The sequence below is a fragment of the Mirounga leonina genome, unplaced genomic scaffold (assembly GCF_011800145.1).
Source record: "Mirounga leonina isolate KUSES-001 unplaced genomic scaffold, KU_Mleo_1.0 Mir_165, whole genome shotgun sequence".
In the NCBI taxonomy this organism is placed as follows: Eukaryota; Metazoa; Chordata; class Mammalia; order Carnivora; family Phocidae; genus Mirounga; species Mirounga leonina.
Window position 1 is genome coordinate 28,535,183 of NW_023270415.1, and position 25,579 is coordinate 28,560,761.

Sequence of the window (25,579 nt, forward strand, 5' to 3'; positions counted from 1 at the left end):
CTGCCTTCGGCTCAGGTCATGATCCCAGGGTCCTGGGATCGAGTCCCACATCGGGCTCCCGGCTCGGCAGGGAGCTTGCTTCTCCCTCTGACCCTCTCCTCTCTCATGCTGTTTCTCTCTCGCTCGCTCTCTAATAAATAAATAAATAAAATCTAAAAACAAACAAACAAACAAACAAAAAAATGAAACAAGATTGCAATACCATGAAAAAATACTTTGGCACAAGTCTCACATATATGCACAATTGCTCTATGTGGAAAACTACAAGACACTGATGGAAAGAAAAGACTAAATTCATGGAAAGATATTCTATGCTCTTGGGTTAGAAGATTCAATATTGTTAGGATGTCATTTTTTTTTTTTTTTTTTTTTTTTTGGAGAGAGAAGACAAGAGGCAGAGATAAAGGGAGAGAGAGGATCTTAAGTAGGCTCTATGCCCAGTGCAAGCCCGACACAGGGCTCGATCTCACAACCCTGAGTTCATGACCTGAACCGAAATCAAGAGATGTATGCTTAATAGACTGAGCCACCCAGGTGCCCCTAGATTCAATTCAATTCTAAATAAAGTCCCATCATGGTTATTTTTAGATATCGACAAAATGATTCTAAAATGTATCTGGAAAGTCAAGAGACCTTGGATAGCAGATGCAATACACAAGAAGGAAAACAAAATTGGAGGAGGACTTGCACGAACCGATTTCAAGATTTACTCAACGTTACAGGGGCGCCTGGGTGGCTTAGTCGTTAAGCGTCTGCCTTCGGCTCAGGTCATGATCCCGGAGTCCTGGGATCGAGCCCCGCATCGGGCTCCCTGCTTAGCGGGGAGTCTGCTTCTTCTCCCTCTGTCTACCACCCTGCCTACTTGTGCTCCCTCTCTGTCAAATAAAAAAAAAAAAAAAAAAAGATTTATTCGACATTACAATAAACTTGTTTTTGATAAAAGTGCAAAGATAAGTCAATGGAGAATGGCTAGTCTTTTCAAAAAATGGTGCTGAATCAATTGGATATCCATAGGTAATTATATACACCTTCATTATGTGGCCATTAGAGTGACATTGGCTTCTACCCATTTATTTAAGCTTTTGTTCTACTGATTAGATCTGTGTAAGAATGTGATCGATTGGTTGCACTGAGCTGAGCTGAAAGATATCCTGACATTGTGGCTTCATTTCTATCTGACAAACTGTGTTTTTTCCACGGATTTTAATGTGCTTTGACGCATCCTTATTCTAAATCTGTGAGGTGAAATGCATGTCATCACGGTCTCTCTGCTCTTGTTTTTAGTGATATAAATGTGCTCTAATAGCTTTTCTGTCCCACAAGAGTTATAAGAGAATAGAAGAGAATAAAATGAACCCATCTCTAGATCATCACCTTGTTCTGGTAGTGACCCAGGTGGCATCAGATTTATTTTCATTTAGAGATAACCAAACACAGTGAGGACATACACATTGTTGTCCTTTTTTGGAGCCTGATTCAGATACTTCCTTTTCTTCCTGTTTGTAAGCTCCAGTGGTCAGGAGGACCTGTTATTGACCCAACATGCACAGTTATCATTCAGTTGCCAAGAGTGGCCTGATGAGGAGACATATTTTCCACATGTTTTTGACAGAATGTGGCAGTCCTGGTATGTGTGATTCTTCCTGCTCTAAAAACAAAATTCCTTTATCATGTTTCTCTTCTTTTTTCCTTTGTGTTGATTGCCTTTTCACTATTTTGACTAATCTTGCTATCTTTCCCCTTTTCTAAGTCACATTTTGACTTAGAGCTTCCTCCATTTGGGAGTGAACCATAGCTATGTGATAGCAACAAACACTGAAACTAGCCCAGATACTTTCTTTTGAGAGAGGAAGTCTTCAAAGACATGTGTTGGTACAAATCTTCTTTCTTAAAACTACTTCACTAGAGAAGAAGATCTAATTTTCTATTTGGGAATGCATGCCCCTCAGACCATTTCAAATGAGTTGTGATTTTTTTTATTGAGGTACAATTGACATATTATGTTAGCTTCAGGCATACAACATCAAGATTCGATGTTTGTATTCATTACAAAAACGATGATCACAATGTCTAGTTACCAGCCATCACCATCCATCGTTAAATTTTTTTTCACGTGATGAGAACTTTTAAGATGTACTCTCTTAGCAACTTTCCTGTAGATAAGTATTACTACCTACAGTCACCATGCTGTACCTTACATCCCCATAACATTCATGTTATAACTGGAAGTTTGTACCTTTTGACTCCCTTCACTCATTTTGCTCACTTCCCACCTACCCTCTCCTCCGGCAACCACCAATCTGTTTACTACACTTATGAGCTTGCCTTTTTTGTTTATTTGGTTGGTTGGTTTGGTTTGGTTTCTGATTGTATTTGTCATATGTATTACGGGGTTATAAAGGTTATTTGGCTTGAAAACCAATATCATGGCCATGTCTACAATTGTTTCAGCTCATCATTCATGGAAACAGAGGAAGGAGCCACTACGTGACTGAGTTCAGTGCAATGCCCATAATGCTGTCCTTCCATTCCATGCCTCTGAAGCTCCCTCCCTTTGATAGTTGGGAACCTGACATTTTACTCAATAGAACTTTGACCTAAGACTTGTGCCCCGTTATAAGTTATTTCTATTATGTGTGAATGTGGGATCTGAAAATAAGCTTTAAAGGGTAGAGGAAAGAAGGTGGAGGAAAGCTGGAGGGCCTGAGGTTGGCAGAGGTAGCAGTGCTAGGAGTGAGGGATGAGGTCATGAAAAGAAAGCTGGGGACAAAAATACCTTACTGCTTATTTTAAAACCGTATGTGAGTCTATACTTTTCCTGAAGTTGTCTTTGTTATCTGGCAAACTTTATCCCCTTACAAGTATCCCTTAAAAAGTCTCTTTAAGTCATCCCAGCAAGGTCTGTTTCTAAAAGCACAGATTATTTCTTTTAAAGGAGGGGGAAAAACCCGACCATTTCACTTGTAAGTGGTCTGAAAATCTTAAATGTATTCAAAACTACCAATAATTAAACATGAGTATAACTTTCAACTGTTAACTGTCATTAGTTTTGGTGTATCTGGGGCTACTTCAGGGATTTGATATGATTGTTCATTATTTTCTCTCTGTCCCTTTGGGTGCAAAGAGGATCTGAGCCCTTTGCCCCCCTCTGACCTTAGTTCCCTCCACAAATAAAACGACATGTGGAAAGAAGGTATCTCTAAAAGAAAGAGTTGTCATCACTGCCACAGTCCCATAAATAGTAAAATGAAAAATTTAGTCAATTGTCCAGACAACTCATGTCAAGTGCACCTTAACCTTTAAAATTATTAGAATAACGACCATGGTCCTTTTCCAAGAATAGATAAATTCTGGTGCCTACTATAAATCTATAATGCTCTTTATTTAAATTTAAAATTTTTACCAAAACATTTTAGTTCTGGATTTAAAAAAAATACACCAAACCATATGATAAATTAATTTTGGTGATTTAAAAACAGGAATGTTTCTATGATAGTTTGCTTCATAGGAAGGTGAAATTTGGCTACTGTAAGAGAAAGGCCCAGCGGTCATCTTTTTGGAAGCCAAGTATCTACTTAGTTGGTGTATTTTTCTTCTTTTTGGATCTACCAAAAATTACTTTTTCAAGAGAGGGTTTTAAGAGTTCATTTCTGTGTATTTGGAACACTCTTATTTTCAAAAGCTGAATGTGTTATAATTACTAAACTAAACTGCATACTGATTTTTGGAAATTATGGTAATTTTTAGAAAAGATTCAGGGTGGTTTACAAAACCAATTTTCAGTTTTAGCAATTGTAAAAAATGGGAATGCCGAGATTGTCCCCCTTTGCTGCCACCTGCTGTTCTACTGAAGAAATGCCTCACTTGTAACATTTTTCCTTTCACAGAAATTGCTCATCAAAATCATTAATTCGAAAATTAAGATCAGATTATCTTTATGGTACTTTGTTCTGTGGGGAATCTTTTTGTCTCTAACAGTTGGGGAAACAGGTTTTCAAGTAATCACGCATGACCATACAGAGATTTAGATTTTCCTCCTGGCACATGCGGTAGACATTTGAGAAGGTTGAATACACAAAAACAAAGAAAGCCTCTGATTCCTAAACAAGCTCATAGTACCCAAAAGGGCTTGTAAACTAATCTTTGTAAAGTAAAAGCATTTAACTTAATGACAGCACTCTTAGCCCTGGAAGCAAAATTTAAATTCAAAATTCAGTCCTTCCACCCCACAACTTCTGTGCACTGGGCATCCGCTTCTAATATGACATTGTGTGTCAATTATATTTCAACAATAAATTTAAGAAAATAAAAAAAATACTGGAAGTAAAGACATGAATGTAACATGGTCCCAGGCTTTAAGCATTTCAGAATTTAAAAGAGAAGACAAATTACATCGAGAAGGAAGTCCCTTGTTCATGTTGATGTATTGTGCAGGAAATTGATGTACCGGGAAATCAGCTATGATAGCCGCCCTGCTATGGGCTCACACCAGTAAAAAGAAGAGTGCTGCTGATGGGAACAGAGAAGACACAACGAAAAAGATAATTTCAAGATTGAGACTTGGTGACTCAAAGAGTTGGGGGAGAAGAGACCGTTTCAAGTTCAGAGTGAGGGAGGCTGGAAGGGGGTGTTTGGTGGGCCGGAATGAGAGACTCTTTAGCTGTATTTCACTTACCAGGAGATCCATACAACTGCTGCAGCTCTCTGCAATGTGAGCCCAAACAGACCACAACAGTAAACAGAAATCCTATGACAAACCATCGAGCAGCTCCAAAATAGGTATGACAAAGAGATCTCAACTTAAGCTCTTATATTCTGTCCATATTAGGTTATTTTTGTTTCTGGTTAAGATGATGCTAACTTTTCTTTTAGAAAAAAATTTAGTAAAAATTTTGATGCATGGTAGATGAGAAACAGAAAATTAGGGCGGGGAACAAGGTCGGGGAAATAATCTCTAGAGGCAGACCCTGCAGTTGTTAAGAGTCTGACAGCTTTCTAAATATTTTAGACTGCAAATTTTTGAAATTTCACCCGACTGCATGTTTTAATATCATTCTCTTTCCTTTCTCGGAATCTTGGCCTTAGACTGCTGCTTTAACCAGGAGGGTTTGTGAATATCCTGATGTGAGTTGGCGAGGAGTCTCCTGCGAAGGGGGCTGGGTGGACCCTGCTTCCGACTCCGGACAGGAGCCCGGTACACGACAGCCAATCGTGTTTTAACAACACTAACAGCAACAAAAATAATGCAAACACTTAGGTGCCAAGCACTGTTCTAAGGACTTTACGTATATTAATTTATTGACTCCGCCCCATTACCCTGTGAGGTAAATGCTTTCTTCTTGTATAGACAAGAAATGGAGCAAAGAGATCACACAGATAATGAATGAGAGGTGGATCTCTGCTGCACATCCAATCTGGGGCTGAGCCTGTGCTCTTCCCACTATATTCGACAGCCAGTGAAGAGCCTTTCCAAAGGGAGTAGGATTATATTAGTTTCAAAGTGTTCAAAGCTCGCGAGCAGTAGACACGTAAAGCTAAAGATAATTATGTTGGGGCTAGTGCTTTGTGTTTCAAGCAGTCCTCTTTCATTTATGGTGGAAACAGTCTACACCATGGGTTATTTTCTCCCAGTTGAATTTACAGGTATATTTATTAATAAGTATTAATTCAACGAATTACTCTGTCTCCTAGGAAATGGACTATACATCTATAAATTGCTACTATGTGTTATTCAAACGACTTTTCTCATCATTTTCAGGGTTAATAGGGCATTTTATTGAGCACCCTCTGTTTCCCAATTTCTGATTAACTTGTTACATTACTTGAGGTGGATTTCTCACACACATTCTAAATATTAAATTACTCTTCATATATACGGAGTACCATATAATAGAGTATAATTGACATAAAAGGAATAAAACCTGCAACATAATAGTATACAGCATAAATAAATTCATTTCCCCTTGAGTTTTGTCCCTACTAGATTATTTACATTACAAAACTGGTAACTGCTCACTTTAAAGAGAAAACAATAACCAAATTTATTTAAAAAAATAGCAGTTCTGCACTCTCAGATCTGTACCTCTGAAACAAATAATGCAATATATGTTAAGAAAAAAAAAAGAAGAAGAAGAAGGTAGCGGGAGGGGAAGAATGAAGCGGGGGAAATCGGAGGGGTAGACGAACCACGAGAGACGATGGACTCTGAAAAACAAACAGGGTTCTAGAGGGGAGGGGGGTGGGAGGATGGGTTGGCCTGGTGGTGGGTATTGAGGAGGGCACATTCTGCATGGAGCACTGGGTGTTATGCACAAACAATGAATCATGGAACACTTCATCTAAAACTAATGATGTAATGTATGGGGATTAACATAAGAATAAAAAATTTTTAAAAATTAAATAAATAAATAAATAAATAAATAAATAAATAAATAAATAAAAATAAAAAAAAATAGCAGTTCTTCAACTTCTACTTATCTGAAGTATCGAGTATTAATAGCCCAGTCTGTGAAAGACAGGGTGAGAAGATTGGAAAATAAAAAATGCAATAATGAAAACAAAAACACAAAATCAAGTCAAATCAATATCAAAAAAGATCAAAACCTCCCAATACTTATCCCAATATTAGTGTTATATACCCTCAACTAAAATTGTATATGACTTAAATCAGCGGGAGAAAAAAGAAACAGACACACACACACACACACACACACAAATACTCATGCTTGTATATTGGGAATATCCCTGATATATTTATTGCTTGGTAAAAAGATCAAGTCACCAAGTAATATGTGCAGCATGATTCTAATTCAGTAGAAATAAGCAAACCATTATGTATGTACAGATGCTTATATATATTCATATTTGTTTAAACAAGAGTAAAGATGAGAAAAAATACACCCTGGGCTGTTAACATTTGTTATCACAAGGCGTGGCGTTGGAGAAAGGGAATAGAGACCTGGAACAGGAGAATCGTTAGTGTTTTCTTTGTCTATCTTTATTTTACATTGTTTCATTTGCTAAAGCAAGAATATTTTGCTTTTCAAAAAGAAAAAAAATATAATGTAAAGGAAGGTTTAAAATGGGAAAACATCACAGAGCAACAAACACACAGCCTAATAGGTAGGTCTTTTCACAATTTTTTCTCATTCCTAGAAGCAGATGAGTACATATGTAGGATTTTTTTTCATTTAAAAATGGAATCATACTCTATACTTTAATTTACAGCTTGATTTTTCCATTGAACAATACAAGAAGTGCGTCTTGTCTCACCAGGACAACAGACATAGCTCAAACACAGTCTTTCAAATAGCCACGTAATATTCCATAGTCCTTCCATTGATAAACGTACAGTGAGTTTCTACTACGGAAGTCAGTGCTGCAACGCGCTCCAAATACACGCATCAATTTTTATGGGATAAATCCCCAAGCATAAGTCATAGTACCTTCAATTTTATTTTTTTAAAGATTTATTTATTTATTTGAGAGAGCGAGAAAGTACATGAGAGGGGGGAGGGTCAGAGGGAGAAGCAGGCTCCTCACCGAGCAGGGAGCCCGATGCGGGACTCGATCCAGGGACTCCAGGATCATGACCTGAGCCGAAGGCAGTCGCTCAACCAACTGAGCCACCCAGGCGCCCAGTAGTACCTTTAATTTTAATCAGTTTTGCCAAATTAATTCCCAAAGACTGTAGCAATTAATATTCTGCCAACACTAGACATTATCATTTTTTTTAAATTGTAGGCCAATTTAATGTCTTAAAAAGTGGTATCCCACTACAGTTGTAATTTGCATATTTCTGACTACTTGTGTGATTAAACATCTTTTTTATTTGGTCATATTCCATTTTAATTCCTCTTTTGTAAATTGTTGAATTGCTTCAGTTATTCTATTGGATTACTGGTCTTTTTCTTAAATACGTATGGTAGGAAATTAAGTAAAACACACTTCTTCATACTTACAAAATTTTTTTCTAAATCATCGGTATTTAACTTTATGTCATTTTCCAACATGGGAAGTGTTTTGACTTTGGTGTCCAGGTTTGTTCTTTGATTATTTTGAGGATTCTGGAGTCTTTGACTTCTGGAGAATATGGCTTATATGCATAAAAGTTTTCCTGGATTTTATTGTAATATTTCAGTGCAACTCCACGACCTTCCTGGGCTGCCTTTTGCTACTATAATTAAAATAAAATATATTTTGTTTCATAAAAAAAAAGCCATTTAAGTCCTTTATTCATTTGCAAATATAGACAATTCAGCTTACTCTTGCAAATTGATAGTAATTATTTCTATTTCTTGTGTTGAAGCTTTGTCTTGGAAGTCTAAAATAATTTTGAATTAGCAATAAAGATACATTCTTTCTCTTTTCTTATGATCTAATGGAAATGATTACAGGTATTTCACCATGTAGTGTGTTCGCTATTGATTTTGGGCAGTCTTTAACATGTGTAAGTAATTTATTTTTTAAGGAGTTTTTATTAGGAATGAGTTTGCATTTTGTCCTATGCTTTCAGCATCTATTGCTATAATCATATATTTTCCCCCTCTTTAATTTAACGGTATAGTGAATTACATTGACAGAATTTCTACTCTTGAATTAAACCAGAGAGGGAGACAAACTGTAAGAGACTCTTAATCTCAGGAAACTGAGGGTTGCCTGAGTGGAGGAGGGTGGGAGGGAGGCTAGGTGATGGACAATGGGGAGGGTATGTGCTATGGTGAGCGCTGTGAATTGTGTAAGACTGATGAATCACAGACCTGTACCTCTGAAACAAATCATACATCATATGTTAATAAAAAAAGAAGATAGTAGGAATGGAAAAATGAAGGGGGGGGAAATCGGAGGGGGAGATGAACCATGAGAGACTATTTACTCCGAGAAACAAACTGAGGGTTTTAGAGGGGAGGGGGGTTGGAGGGATGGGTTAGCCTGGTGATGGGTATTAAGGAGGGCACGTATCGCAAGGAGCAAAAGGAGTTGGGTGTTATACGTAAACAACAAATCATGGAACACTACATCAAAAACTAATGATGTAGTGTATGGTGTCTAACATAACATAATAAAAAAAACAAAATAAAAAGAATTTCTACTCTTGAACTGCACCAATAATTTTAGTAGAAAACTCAGTTATGAATCTTTTAATAGGCTAGTGGATTTGATTAGCTGATATTTAGAGTCATGCACTAGTATTCATTAGTGAAATTGGCCTACAGTTTTGGTTTTTGCATTATTTTCATCAAGTTGCGGTCTCAAGATTTTCCCAACTTTATAAAATGAATTAGAGAAATTTCTATTCATTTTTAAATCACCTATAATATTTTAAATAACATAGTAATCTCCTGATCTTTAAACATCAAGTAGAAGCCAGCTTTTAAGTCCAGACTTGTAGCTATTTGATCAATCTTTTGTATGATTTTGGACTACTCAGATTTTCTCCTTCTTATGTCAAATTTGGGGGGTATCCTCATTTTCTCTGTGCTTCCCCATGCCCCGTACAGCAGCCACTAACCGTATGTGACTATTTAAATTGGATAAAACTGAAAAAAATTTAGTTGCCTGATTTTATAAGCCACATTTTAAGTGCTCCACAGCCACGTATAACTCGTGGCTACCATGTGGGAGAGAGCAAGGAGGGACTTTTTCATCCATGCATTAGTATTAGGCAGTGCTGCCGTAGCTACTTCAATAGGTTGCTATGACGTCATGTGTTATATTGTAATTCTTTTAATTGCTGCCTTACCTACAGTTACATTCCTTAATATTGCTTTCATAAGATTTTTAATTTCCTTATTCAGGTTGTTTATCTATTTAGTCTCCAAAGAACTAGATTTTGCTTTTATTATTCTTTTAATATTTTGTTTTCTATTTTAATTATTTCTCACTACTTACAGTATTTATTATGATTAATTCCTTATTACTTTGTTTTCCTTCCATTTTCTTAGATTAAAAGTGCACTTATTTTTCAATGTTTCTTCACATTTACTTTGGTCACATAACATTGGTTTTATTTCCTAAATTTTACTTAATTGTATATTTTTTTCACGACTTTTTTCTTTCTTTCTTTCTTTTTCTTTTCTTTGTCTTGGGCAAGTTTCTCTTTGTTCCCTTTTATCCTTATTTATTGTACAGTTTGATTCCAATTTGATTATCTTCTAGTCTTTAACAATCGAAATTACATATATATCTTTCTAATATTTTAGGAGTTATAAATAATAACTATACTCTTTTCTTAAGATGTTTTACTTGCTGACTCTTCTACATGTCACACATAGACATGAAACCTTTAGAAAACATTTTGTTTCCCACTGTCTTCCATCTTTGTTTCAAATCTTTAGTTAAAACAATTCAGAATTTTTAGTCTCATGTTATTGTGAGACTGTCTCTTAAATTATGTCTTTTTCAATAATTCTTTTTTTCTCAGTCTTATTAAGAAATAATTGACATACGTAATTATATAAGCTTAAGGGGTACAGCATGATGGTTTGCTGTACATCTTGATAATTCTTTTTAAAGGCACTTTACAAAATCCTGATCTTTCTGCCACCATCAGTTGAGACCTAACTCTTACTGAAAGATGATTTGAGAAGGGTGTCTTCTTTCTTTTGTAATTTTCTCTCTGAAAAGTGTAAGATTTTTCTTTCTCCTTGTAATTCAGACGTGTTGTCATGATCTGGCTAGATGTGAGTGTGTGTGTGTTCATTAATACCACCTATGGCATGGTAAACTCGATCTGAATACTTACAGAGTAGATTCTTTTTTTTTATTTTTAATTTTTTAAAGATGTATTTATTTATTTTAGAGAGGGAGAGAGGGAGAGAGGATGAGAGGGGTTAAGGGTAGGGGATAGGGGTAGAGGGAGAGGGCGAGACAGAACCTTAAGCAGACTCCAAGCTGAGTGCAGAGCCAGATGCGGGGCTCCATCCCAGGACCCTGAGATCACAACCTGAGCTGAAACCAAGAATTGGAGGCTTAACCGACTAAGCCACTCAGATGCCCCAAAGGTAGATTTCTTTTTTAAAAAGTTTTGTCTAATAATTCATTTCCTATCTATACTCCACTATCCTTTTGGGCACCCCTATTATATTAGATCTTCTGGATTTGTTCTGTATGGCTCATGTCCTCTCATTCATAAATTCCAGCTCGATGGAACTTATTTATTTATTTATTTTTGGTAACACCTCTCTCTTAATCCTTGAGAACCCTAAATGGCTAATTAGCCTGCATCTTTCTTTTTTCTTTATTTTAAAAATTTAACTTTTTAAAAAACAGAAACCATATTCATTTGTTCTAGAAAGTCTTTTTGGAGCTTTATTCTATCTCCTGAGGACTCCTATTACTTTTTTGTCTGAAGATTTTATTCATCTCTTCTATTAATTCTGTTTCAGTGGAAGCTACCAGTTTTGGGGTTTTTTTAACATGATTTTCCTGCATTAAGTGAATGAGTACCTTATAGAAATTCTATTTCTTGTTATTGCTTACCTGTAGATGTCTTTCCCCTTAGTATTGTGGGTCAGGCTGCTGGTGTCTTTATAGGGAAGGAAAATGGCACTGTTTCTGTCCTGGGGCAAGGGATATGAATGTTTCCCTCTGCTGACCACTGGGAAAGGTCTGCTCCAACCTCTTAGTGTGTGCATGCTCCAGTCCTTTTCTTCCCAGTGGCTAGCCCAGGGGCTCTTTTACCCACTGGCATATTGTCCCTCCAATTTGCTATTGTCCATGGGTTAGGGGTTTGCAGAGACCCACAGGCAGCAAGTGGTCAAAAACATCCTTCTGAAGCTCTAAAGAAGCCTGCCAGCATGTCACTATGGAATTCTAGAGAGAGAAAAGAAGCCAGTTAAAGAAATGTTTTGAAATGTGGGTTCTATTTGGAAAACAAATAACTTGCAATGTTCAGTAAAAATATTTAACTGTAAAAGTTGTCAATAGCTTCAAGTCATATAGATTTCAAAATTTATCAAAGACATAAAAGTGTCCCTTTACTATGCTTTAAGCAATTCAACCCTCAACTTGCAAAAACTTTGTTTCCTGATGTGCAAGATTAAGTCTGGCAAATTCTTTTTTAAAAAAGGGTATAGGAACTACCTTTGACGTGATTATGTAAAAACATTCATAATTTCAATTATTTGCTAGGCCTGGTTCAGATCTACATTGGATGCAGAACATCTATTTACCATTTGTAGCCCCAGAATAAGTCATTTAACATCAACATAACTTAGCATTTCTCATCTAAAATATGCATAATATGAATAAGATATTTGACAATTAACTGAGCTGACCCATGACCTATATAACATACTCTGGCAAAACAGCCTCAGAAATTTCTTACTTCAGCTAAATTAAAAATCATGAGATTTCATTGTCCTTTGAAGCTTTGTTTTGTGACTAATGAAAACCTAGGGTACTAAATCTGTGAATACCAAGAGTCCATGCTATAGTGTTGGTCTCATTTTTTTAGCGGGGGTGGGGGGGCAGAGGGAGAGGGAGAGAGAGCATTTTTTTAAAGATTTTATTTATTTGATAGAGCGTGCACATGAGCAGGGGGAGGGGCAGAGGGAGAAGCAGACTCCCTGTTGAGCAAAGAGCCTGATGTGGGGCTCCATCCCAGGACCCTGACGTGGGGCTCCATCCCAGGATCCTGGGATGATGACCTGAGCTGAAGACAGACACTTAAGCGACTGAGCCACCCAGGCGTCCCATGAGAGAGAGAATCTTGAGCAGGCTCCATGCTCAGCGTGGAGCCCAAAGTGGGGCTCGATCTCACAACCCTGAGATCATGACCTGAGCCAAAATCAAATTGGATATTTAACCAACTGAGTCACCCAGGTTCCCCAGTGTTGGTCTCATTTTGAATTTTCAGCCTGTGTATGTGAAGCATGTGTGTGCATAAATATGCATACAATAAGCCATGTGAGAATGTGATACTAAGCATTGGATCTTACCAATAGGATTTACCATAAGGTCAATGTTGAGCCAAGAAAACATTATGGAAACCCTACAGAGTAAAAACTCAGATTTAGGGAGCACCAATTCAAGCTTGATTCTATAGAAAAACACTTCTAGATGGAGGATACCAGAGAGAGATAGAAGTTAGGGTAAGGTTTAAAGAAATTACAGATTGGTATCTATAAAGCCAGAATGTTTTCTATCAGATATTTCTTTTTTTCTGAGATTCTCTTTCTATTAGCAGTTGCTCCCTGTCTTTGGATGATTTATTGGAGCTACTTAAATTTCTTACTAGCTGTCACAGCTGAGCAGACTAATAGGCCTTTGGGAGGTTAACCATGTCCCATTACATTTATTCCTTTTGTATCCAATTAGAATAGATCTGGAACAGATATTTGCATAGATTGCGCAGGTGACAATCACGTGTGTGTGTGTGTGTGTGTGTGTGAATGAGTGAGGTGAAAGTTTAGACCTTTGTTGAGTATCTTGCTAAAGATTTAGAAAACAATCTACTTTATCCCTTACTGACCTTTACAAGCAAATATTTTGATTTTTCACAAAAAAACGCGAATGATGCTCATCGCTCACCTTTGCATTGCTGCCTTTCCAATGGGAGGCTGAGGCCTCCTTTACTGGCTGTTAGCTTTTCCATCCTATAGTGAATAAATGCTGCTGCAAAGGCTGCGAGTCTTTGAAGTTCTAGCCACATCATATATTATCTGCTCAGCAGTAGCATCAGGAAATATGCCTTTCTCAGATCTAGCCTCCTAATGATATGCCATGGCACACCCAGAGAAGTCAAGACCCAGCCTCGGACCTCTGCAGCTAACACGGGCTGCTTTTCTCATCTCTGCATTGCTGCCTTTTGGGGAAAAAAGGGGGGTGGGGAGGAGGGTTTGTTTGCTTTGTAAGAATCCATATTTTTGAAAAATCAATTTTATTAACACCTTCCCATTATGATATTCATCAGCACCACAAGTCTATCTATCGTATCCCACCATTTAGAACCAGGGTGCTTTGTGTATTCTGTCTGCCTCCCTCACACACAACGCCTCACATACACTCCTATTTCTGAGAAATTAGATCTTTGTCCGTTGCCTGGCAACTTAATTTTATCCCAAAAGAAGCCCAAGTAATTGGACCAGGATATTTCTCAGCGGGGCTGCATTTATGTTTCTAAATATTGCATGTTCATTGCCAATTTCTCTATACATTGCCTGCACATCTATGCTGGAGAAAAAGGACAGATTTGGTGTTTTATAGAATATTCCTTTGTTATTTTCTTAGATGTGACTATTTCACTAACTCACTTCTTTACCCTGGGATTCTTTTAATCCCTGCATACCACCAATTAATCAGCAATCATGTATTGAGCCTTCTTTAAGTCCTTCTAATAAAATAGGACACATGATAAATATTTCTTGGTAAATAAGTATTGTGTATGTTGATTTTAGTCAGTAGTGATTTACACTGAAGTCAGTGCTGACAGCTTCCTGCTTTCTAATTTCATTTATCTCTTCCTTTGATTCTGTCAGCAAAGCCTCAGGACAATCAGCTGAAAAGTGAAAGTTCTTTTTGTTTGTTAATTACTTTGTTTACACAGGATTAAAATACTAGTTTAGCTACTTGTTTTGTCATGGTTAAAGGATGTAAATTTTAGCAAGAATTTGATGTTGCAGCAGTAGCAATGAACAATGCAGATAATCATATGATGAAGGTAAAACATTTGAAAAATAAGCGTGTTGATCTATCTGGTTTGCTATAATGATTGAAAGGAAAGGAAAGATGATGGCATTTTCTTGAAACGCACAAAAAAAAATGGTATCATTTTTTACAGTAAAGACAGCTTAGGATGTCTGGCATTGCAATAGAAGGGAGTCACATTGCAGTTCAAGCCTGGATTTCACTCCTTACTCTATCATGAGGTTCTGAGACTGCTGATTGTTAAAGAAACTACATTGTTTTTCACTGTGTGATCAGCTTAAAGAAAATTTATTAGACCTCTGTAATTATTTGTACATACTGACTGAGTTCATCTTTTATGACTAGTAATTTGAAATCAAAAGGATTTTGTGTCTAGGAAGGAGAAGGACTAGCTATGAAATATACAGTGGAGTGCATATGACCCAATGAGCAGATGCATCTGGAAGTGATGTCTACATTTCACTCTGAGTTGCCTGGACAATGTGCTAACCAGGAGCTGGTGGGGGCTGGGAAAGTTTCCTTCTCCTGGATGGAAAGGCTGCATCTGAACTGAACTTACCACAGAATTGGAGAAAAGACTACTTCTCAAGTTCTTCTACTGCTGGGCAGATGGTTTTCAAGCCAACTCCTCTGGTGATGAATCCTAGACTACTTGGAGCTTAATTCTTTGGTCACCCACCATTTACCTTGTAAGAAAGAAGAATAACAATGAAGATGGGATTCTTCTACTCAAGGACATACCATGTCTCCAGCAGTGGGTCCTACACCCCTCTCTGTGGGTTGATGGAAAGAATGAGAGGCTGAGGCCTTCATTTCAGGCCCTTGACATATAATCTTCCCTCATACAGCTCATGATATAATCCATATCATATGACATAGCAGGCTTGGCTTTCTTGCCCAACTGCGAGCCTTTCCAATCTATTTCCTTCCTCTCCTACCCTCCCCTGCCCTATCCATTCTGTTTAGCCCTTGGGCAGCTGAGGAAATTTGTGTTGCTGGACAAGAAGAAAATTTCCTGGCCTTATAGGAGACTTTGTAACCAGGGATCCAAGCTGGTTAATTTCTGTGTTGCTGTAGACTATCTAGGCCAAAGTGGTTTTTTATTATTTTCTCCATCTTCCTCTTCCAAACTCTACTATTCCTTTTTGCCATGACACAGTTGACAAAAAGTACTTTAAAAAATGATACTAAATACTATGGCAGAAATACATAATAGACATATTTCCCCCTATACCTCTCATTATCATCAGCTAAAAATCCTAGAAATTATATATAAAATAAGCAGAAAATTATTAAAAGTGGAGAAAAAAAGGCAGACCAGCTAGAAATTTCAGAACCTGAGGAATGGCATGATGGGGAGTTTCCTGAGTTTCCTTTTTGCTGTATATATCCGGAACTGAATGCTGGAGAGGCCAGCAACCCATCAACACTAAGGACTAAGGGAAGAGAAAAGGCAAAAAACATTTTTTTAAACCATAATTGCATTGTTCCAACCAAAGACCACACAAAAATTTGTGACCCTACTTCAACTTATACCAGCAAAGACTGAGTGGGGAGCCTAGACTTCTACCCTTACCCTGTGGAACAAGACACTCCCCTTGCCAGGTTGGTGCCAAAAAATACCAAGTAGGAAGCTGGATTTTCATTCCTACCTGGCAGTAATGAGTTCCCCTGATTCCATTGTCAGTAGAGATCCTGGACTTCCATTCCCACATGGTAGTAATGAGACATCGTTCTCTTTACTTGCTGGGTCAACGTCAGAGGAAACCTTGAAACTAGTCAGGGTTTCACCAACGTCCAATGATTATGCAGTCACATGATACAACATCAGTGAAGGTAACATAGGGAGGAGTAGCAAGACACCCTACTTCTCCTACCTCCATCGTGGTAGCAGTGGGTGATGTAACACACAGTGCTCATTATATCAAGTGTCCTCCTTAATGCCCATCACCCCATTACCCCGTCCCCCTCACCGACCTCCCCTCCAGCACCCTGCTATCAGGTTTTTTTCCCATAGTTAAGAGTCTGTTACAGTTTGCCTCTTTCTCTGTTTTTATCTTACCTTATTTTTTCTTTCCTTCCCTTATGTTCATCCATTTTGTTTCTTAAATTCCACATGTGAGTGAAATCATATGGTATTTGTCTTTCTCTGACTGACTTATTTCACTTAGCATAATACCCTCTAGTGCCTTCCACGTTATTGCAAATGGCAAGATTTCATTCTTTTTTTATGGCCGAGTAATATTCCATTGTATATGTATAACACATCTTTTTTTATCCATTCATCTGTTGATGGATATCTGGGCTCTTCCCATAGTTTGGCTATTGTAGACATTGCTGTTATAAATATGGGGTGCATGTGCCCCTTTGAATCACTGTTTTTGTATCTGTTGGATAAATACCTAGAAGTACAATTGCTGGTTCATAGGATAGTTCAATTTTTAACTTTTTGAGGAACCAACATACTGTTTTCCAGAGTGATGCACCAGCTTGCATTCCCACCAACAGTGTAAGAGGGTTCCCCTTTCTCTGCATCTTCACCAATATCTCTTGTTTCCTGACTTGTTAATTTTAGCTATTCTGACTGATATGAGGTGGTATCTTGTTGTGGTTTTGATTTGTATTTCCCTGCTGCTGAGTGATGTTGACCATTTTTTCATATGTCCGTTAGCCATTTGTATGTCTTCTTTGGAGAAATGTCTGTTCCTATGTTCTGCCCATTTCTTGACTGGATACTTTGTTTTTTGGGTGTTGAGTTTGATAAGTTCTTTATAGATTTTGGATAATAGCCCTTTTTCTGATATGTCATTTGTGAACATCTTCTTCCATTCTGCCATTCCATAGGTTATCTTTTAGTTTTATTGATTGTTTCCTTTACTGTGCAAAAGCTTTTTATCCCGATGAGGTCCCAATAGTTCATTTTTGCTTTTGTTTCCCTTGCCTTTGGAGATGTGTCTCGCAAAGAAATTGCTGCAGTCCTCTAGGATTTTGATGGATTCATGTCTCACATTTAGGTCTTTCATCCATTTTGAGTTTATCTTTGTGTATGGTGTAAGAAAGTGGTCTAGTTTCATTCTTTTGCATGTGGCTGTCCAATTTTCCCAACACCATTTGTTGAAGAGACTTCTTTTTAACACTGGATATTCTTTCCTGCTTTGTTGAAGATGAGTTGACCATAGAATTGAGGGTCCATTTCTGGGTTCTCTATTCTGTTCCATTTATCCATGGACACATCCATGTGTCTGTTTTTTGCCAGTACCATACTGTCTTGATGATCCCAGCTTTTTAATACAGCTTGAAGTCCAGAATTGTGATGCCTCCCACTTTGGTTTTCTTTTTCAACAGTCCTTTGGCTATTTAGGGTCTTTTCTGGTTCCATACAAATTTTAGGTTTGTTTGTTCCAGCTCTGTGAAAAAACTTGATGGTATTCAGATAAGGATTGCAGTGAATGTGTAGATTGCTCTATGTAGCATAGACATTTTAACAATACTTGTTCTTCCAATCCATGAGCATGGAACATTTTTGCATTTCTTTGTGTCTTCCTCGGTTTCTTTTATGAGTGCCCTATCGTTTTCGGAGTACAGATATTTTACCTCTTTGGGTAGGTTTATTCCTAGGTATCTTACGGTTTTTGGTGCCATTGTAAATGGGATTGATTCCTTGATTTCTCTTTCTGCTGCTTCATTGTTAGTGTATATAAATGCAACTGACTTTTGTGCATTGATTTTATATCCTGCCACTTTGCTGAATTCCTGTATGAGTTCTAGCAATTTTTTGGTGGAGCCTTTGGGTTTTTTACATGGAGTATCATGTCATTTGCAAGGAGTGAAAGTTTGACTTCTTTCTTGCTGACTTGGATGCCTTTTACTTCTTTTTGTTGTCTGATTGCTGAGGCTAGGACTTCCAGTACTATGTTGAACAACAGTGGTGAGAATGGACATCCCTGTCATGTTCCTGACCTTAGGGGAAAAGCTCTCAGTTTTTCCCCCACTGAAAATGATATTCTTTATGGGATTTTCATATATGACCTTTATGATGTTGAGGTATGTTACCTCTCTTCCTACATGGTGGAAGGTTTTTATCAAGAAAGGATGCTGAATTTTGTCAAATGCTTTTATTACATCTATTGAGAAGATCATATTATTCTTATCCTTTCTTTTGTTAATGTGGGGCATCACATTGATTGATTTGTGGATATTGAATCACCCTTACACCCCAGGAATAAAACCCACTTGGTCGTGGTGAATACTTCTTTTGATGTACAGTTTGATCCTATTAGCTAGTATCTTGGTGAGAATTTTTGCATCCATGTTCATCAGGGATATTGGTCTGTAAATCTTTTTGATGGGGTCTTTGTCTGGTTTTGGGATCAAGGTAATGTTGGTCTTATAGAAAGAGTTTGGAAGTTTTCCTTCCATTTCTATTTTTTGGAACAGTTTCAGAAGAATAGGTATTAATTCTTCTTTATAAGTTTGGTAGAATTCCCCTGGGAAGCCATCTGTTCTGTACTCTTGTTTGTTGGGAGATTTTTGATTACTGATTCAATTTCTTTGCTGGTTATGGGTCTGTTCGGGTTTTCTATTTCTTCCTGCTTCAGTTTTGGTAGTTCATATGTTTCTAGGAATGTATCCATTTCTTCCAGATTGCCCAATTTGTTGGCATATAATTGCTCATAATATTCTCTTATAATTGTATTTCTTCAGTGCTGGTTGTGATCTCTCTTCTTTCATTCATGATTTTATTTATTTGGGTCCTTTCTCTTTTCTTTTTGATAAATTTGGCTAAGTATTTATCAATCTTATTAATTTTTTCAAAGAACCAGCTCCTAGTTTCATTAATGTGTTCTATTGTTTTGTGTTTTTTTTTGGATTTCTGTATCATTGAGTTCTGCTCTAATCTTTATTATTTCTTTTCTGATGGATGTAGGCTTTATTTGGTGTTCTTTTCCCAGTTCCTTTAGGTGTAAGGTTACGTTGTGTATTTGAGACTTTTCTTGTTTCTTGAGGAAGGCCTTTATTGCTATATACTTCCCTCTTAGGACTGCCTTTGCTGCATCCCAAAGGTTTTGAACTGTCATGTTTTCATTTTCATTTGCTTCTATGTATTTTTCAATTCTTCTTTAATTTCCTGGTTGACCCTTTCATTCTTTAATAGGATGTTCTTTAACCTCTATGTATTTTTGGTCCTTCCAAAGTTGTGGTTGACTTCAAGTTTTATAGTATTGTACTCGGAAATAAGCATGGTAAGACCTCAATCTTTTTGTACTGGTTGAGACCTGATTTGTGACCCAGTATGTGATTTATTCTGCAGAATGTTCCATGTGCACTCAAGAAGAATGTGTACTCTGCTGCTTTAGGTTGAAATGCTCTGAATATATCTGTTAAGTCCATGTGGTCCTGTGTGTCATTCAAAGCCCTTGTTTCCTTGTTTATCTTCTGTTTAGATCATCTGACCATTGCTCTGAGTGGGGAGTTAAAGTAGCCTATTATTATTGTTTTATTATCAATGAGTTTCTTTAATTTTGTTATGAATTGTTTTATATAATTAGCTGGTCCCAAGTTAGGTGCATAAATATTTACAATTGTTAGATCTTTTTGTTGGATAGTCCTCTTTATTATGATATAGTGTCCTTCTTCATCTCTTATTACAGTCTTTGGTATAAAATCTAGTTTGTCTGATGTAAGGATGGCTACTCTAGCTTTCTTTTGATGTCTATTAGCATGATAAATCTTTCTCCACTCCCTCACTTTCAATTGGAGGTGTTGTTGGGTCTAAAATGAGTCTCTTGTAAGTAGCATATTGATGAGTCTTTTTTTTTTTTATCCATTCTGATACCCTATGTCTTTTTATTGGAGTATTTAGTCCATTTACATTCAGAGTATTATTGAAAGATATGAATTTAGTGCCATTGTATTACCTGTAAAGTCACTGTTCCTGTAGATTATCTCTGTTCCTTTCTGGTCTTTGTTACTTTTGCGCTCTCTCTCTGCTCAAAGGATCCCCTTTAATATTTTTTGCAAGGCTGGTCTAGTGTTTCCAAATTCCTTCAGGTCTTATTCGTCCTGGAAACTCTTTATCTCTCTTTCTGTTCTGAATGACAGACTTGCTGGATAAAGTATTCTTGGCTGCATACTTTTCCCATTTGCACGTTGAATATGTCATGCCAGTCCTTTCTGGCCTACCAGGTCTCTGTCATAGGTCGGCTGCCAGCCTTATGTGTCTATCCTTGTAGGTTAAGGACCTCTTGTCCTGCATGCTTTCAGGATTTTCTCTTTATTTTTGTAACTTGAAAGCTGCACTATAATATGTTGAGGTGTTGATCTATTTTGGTTGATTTTGAGGGGGTTTCTCTGTGCCTCCTGGATTTGAGTGCCGGTTTCCCTCCCCAGATAAGGGAAGTTTTAAACTATAATTTGTTCAAATAAACCTTCTGCCCTTTTCTCCTGCTTCTAATCTTCTGGGACTCCTATAATATGGATATTATTTTGCTTTATGGAATTGCTGAGTTCCCTCAGTATACCTTTGTGGTCTAATAGGTTTTTTTCCCCTCTTATTTTCAGTTTCCTTATTTTCCATCACTTTATCTTCTACAGCACTGATTCAGTCTTCTGCTTCATTCATCCTCATTTTTATGACGTTTACTTGGGGACCTTATCTCAGTTGTAGCATTTTCAATTTTGGCCTGACCAGACTTTAGTTCTTTTATCTCTTCAGCAAGGGATTCTCTAATGTCTTCTATGCTTTTTTCAAGCCCAGCTAATAGTCTTATAATTGTTTTAAATTCTAGTTCAGACATTTTACTTATATCTGCATTGATTTAATCTCTGGCCATCATTTCTGCCTATTCTTTCTTTTGGAGTGAATCCCTCTGTCTTGTTATTTTGGAGAAAAAAAATACAAAGAAAGAAAAAATAAAAAAAGAAATAATAAGAAAAAAATAAAAATGAAAAAATAATATAAGATAAAATAAAATACATATGGAAGTTAGATTCTAGGTGTGCTTTGGTCTGTTTGTTATGAGAAGGTTATTATAAAAGAAGTAGAAAGAAAGAAAAGAAAAAGAAGAAAGAGACAAAATTAAAAATTAAAAAAAAAAAGTACAATAAGAAATTTAAAAATGCTCTTTCTGGGCGCCTGGGTAGCTCAGATGGTTAAACGTCTGCCTTTGGCTCAGGTCATGATCCCAGTATCCTGGGATTGAGTCCCGCATCGGGCTCCCTGCTCAGCAGGGAGCCTGCTTTTCCCTCTGCCTCTCTCTCTGTGTCTCTTATGAATAAATAAATAAAATCTTTAAAAAAAGGCTCTTTCTGTATCCAACAAAACAAAGCAACAAGAAAGCAACAACAACAACAACAAAAAAGACAAAAACAAACAAAAACAAAAAGAAACAAGTAACAAACAAAAAAAGAACCCCAGAGGAGGCTAGATCCCGTTTCTCCTAAAGCCGAAGCTTTACAGCACTCTATAATAAGCTGACTTGTTGTGGGTGAGGGGTTTGTGCTGGTCTTCTCTGGGAAGGACCTGCTGTTACGTTTCTCAGGTGGAATTGCCCTAGTGGAGATGCACCTGCAGGGAGGCAGTGGGGCAGGGCTTGGTGTAGAGGCTCTGTTCTCCACTCAGCACTGTTTAGCTCATGGAGGTGGATCAAGCTGTTGTGTATGGGGAGAAAATGCCGTTGCCCTGTTCTTTCATCTCTGGAGTGGGAAATGCATGCCACCCCCCTCTTTAGTGAGCCCTCACAAACGAGTAAAAAATGACCCCTCCCGTGTCCCTGGTTTCTGTCAGCTACCCATCTTCACCCTGTCTATGTTATAGCTGTCCACCTGCCAAATGGCGCATCATTCCTGTGTTTTATCTCAGACAGAGCAGTGTTTCAAAACCCCATACTTCAGGGATCGCTGAGGAGCAGACCCGCACCGATCCTCTGGGGGAGGGAGTTTCCCTGCATGGTGGCTGGTGCTGGCTTGTGGCAGAAGGCAGTGGCAGTTCAGAGAACTGCGGTTCAGAGTTGACGGTAAATTGCAGCACAGAGCCATTGCCACCGCGGTGTGCAGCCCTTAGGAACATCCCTGTTCCTAGACTGGTGGGCGGGACTGTTGGATGGTGCCCTCAGGGTCCTTTGTCTGCAAGGAGGCTGTAACACGTCTTCTAAACGCATTCAAACTCTCAAGCTGTGGCCAGTCCTGGGTTGTCACAGAAGACAGTGGCACAAATGTGCAGTGGTTCAGAATTTATGGTAAAGAATTTGAGGGAAGGTGGGTTCCCTCAAAGCCGGGTTTGCAGCCCTCAGCCAGCCTTTGTTCCTACACTCGTGGGCGGGACCTTTCAATGGCACCCACAGGGTCCTTTGCCTACCGAGGGGCCGTGTGGCCTTTCCCCAGTGCACTCCAAGCAGGAGAACAGCTTCTCCGCATGTGACCTTGGGGATCCTCAGGCTGCCCACTGCTGGGGCTAGGTTCTGCACCCCCACTGGGGCACCACTCAGTTCCCTAGGCAAGAACCTGACTGTGGTGCCAACCTCTGATACCTCAGAATTTGCTACACTGCCCACAGAAAACTGGCGGTAATGTAACTCTCTCCTGCCCTCCCCACTTCCCTCAATGATTTTGAGCAATAGTTTTCTTGTGCAGTCTGCGAGTTTTCATTCTTCTCTCTCTCTCCACGATTTTCTCTCTCTCTTCTCTCACTACTCCCTCTTCAGTCAGGGCTCCCTCCCCTGGGGAGCGCCCACTGCTCTTTTCTCCCATGGAGAAATTCTCTTTAGTTCCTACCCTCCACGGGTGGTTTTTCTGGCTTAAAGATGTGCAACTTTGGTCTCTGAGACTTCTGATCAATTTTGTGGGTGTTCAGAATGATCCATCTTTATCTAGGTGTGATCCAGTGAGGAGTCAGGCTTAGGGTCGCCCTATTCCTCCTCCATCTTACCTAGAGTTTTCTTAATTGTACTTGTCAGTTGAAGTAAATTATAATATCATCTGATGTGGTTTACAATATATATATAAGAAATATTTAAGACACTTTTAAATGGTGGAGGGCATAAGGATGTAAACGGAAATAAGTTTTCTAAATTTACTCATACTGGTAAAATGTCAATGCTGATAAGACCGTGAGGAAATAGCTGGCAAGGATGTGAAGAAACCGAATCTCTCATGTACTGCTTATGGGAATGTAAAATGGTGCAGCCACTTGGGAAAATAGTTTAGTCGTTTCTTGTAAAACCATACATATACTTATCAAATGACCCCATAATCCACTCCTGGATATTTATCCCAAAGAAATTAAAACATACCCACATAAAAAACTCATACCCAAATGTTCATAGTTCCTTTATTTGTAACAGGTAAAAAACTGGAAACAATCTAGATATCCTTCAGTGAGCACGTGATATGATGAGCAATGGGTGTTATACTGAATTAATGAGTCATTGAACATTATATCAAAAACTAATGATGTACTGGGCACCTGGGTGGCTCAGTTGTAGAGCGACTGCCTTCGGCTTGGGTCGTGGTCCTGGAGTCTCAGGATCGAGTCCCACATCAGTCTCCCTGCTCAGCAGGGAGTCTGCTTCTCCCTCTGACCCTCTCTCCTTTCATGCTCTCTCTCACTCTCTCTCTCTCTTAAATAAAAATCTTAAAAAAAAAAAAAGACTCTCCCTCTCCCTTTAAAAAAAAAAAAACTAATGATGTACTATACCTTAGCTAATTGAAGTTAAATTTAAAAAATGGTTAAATAAGCCATGGTAACTATGGTACATCCATACCAAGGAATATTACGCAATACTAAAAAGGAACAAACTATTAATATATGCAGCAACTTAGATCTCAAGGGCATTATGGTAAATGAAAAAAAAATCCAACCTTAAAAAAAATCACATACTATATGATTATATTTATATAGCACTCTCAAAATGATAAAATTATAAAGGTGGAGAACAAACTAGTGGTTTCTAGGGACTAAGGAAGGAAAAATAAGGAAATAGGAGTGACCATGAAATGGCAAAATGAGGGAGATCTTTGTGGTGATGAAATAGTTATACATTTTGATTATAGTGGTTATACAAACTTTCACAAGTGAAAAAATAGCATATAGTTACATACAGATTGTACTAGTGTCAGTTTCCTGGGTTTGATGTTGTGTGACAACTTTTGAGGGAAAACTCGGTGAGGATGGAAGGATGCATGGGACTCCCTGTACTATCTGCAATTTCTTGTGGATCTGAAATTATTTTAAAATAAAAAGTTAGAAAATAAACTTAAAAAAGAAACAAAATAAGTAAAAATGTCATGATCTTCTGTTGGAAGATCATATATTATATTTTGGGCATAAAATGAGTAGCTAAAACCAAAATAACACTGTGTCTAGTCACCTTCTTTCTTTCCACTAACACTATATTATATGCTGCACATGGTGGCAGTGATGAGAATACAAGAGAGAATAAACTGAATCCTTGTCCCAGGTAATGCAAATTGGAGAAGATGACACAGAGAAGTAAATAAGCAGGTGGAACGCCAAGTAGGAGCCTCAGGATAACTACAAAATACCATGTCTATCTTAGAGTCTTTCTCTTACAAACTCACCTCAATTCATTAAAAAAACAAGAAACCATCTCTCTCAGTGTTGAAAGCAACTCTAAATCTCTCTTCCCTTAATTAAGTTAACCTCTACTGAGTTGTTTTTATGTGCTGGGTAGTATATTCAATATCTCACATATATCACCTCATTCAATTTTTGCACATTTATAAGGGAAGTACTATTACTGAGGTACAGAAGAGGAAAGAAATTCTCTGAGTGGTTGCAGTCACCCCGTTGGGGTGTTTTAAAATCTGAATTTGTAACCAGGTGGTCTGACTCCTAAAAACATGTTCTTAATCACTGTCCTAAATTTCACGGTGTGTTGGGGATATCATTCCTTATCTCATCTGTGTGTGA

General features: G+C 37.8%; 1 long non-coding RNA gene across 5 annotated transcripts in view; it reads left to right on the forward strand.

The window, feature by feature from the left end:
• LOC118014947 overlaps positions 1 to 25,579 on the forward strand; it is a 153,788-nt gene that overhangs the window by 127,002 nt on the left and 1,207 nt on the right. The window contains exon 4 of one of the 5 annotated variants that reach the window (XR_004680450.1): positions 1,508 to 1,642. The exons of the other annotated variants lie outside the window; for them this stretch is intronic. This is a non-coding gene — a long non-coding RNA (uncharacterized LOC118014947). Of the gene's footprint in view, positions 1 to 1,507; positions 1,643 to 25,579 lie in introns of those variants that run through there. 5 annotated transcript variants of the gene reach the window in all.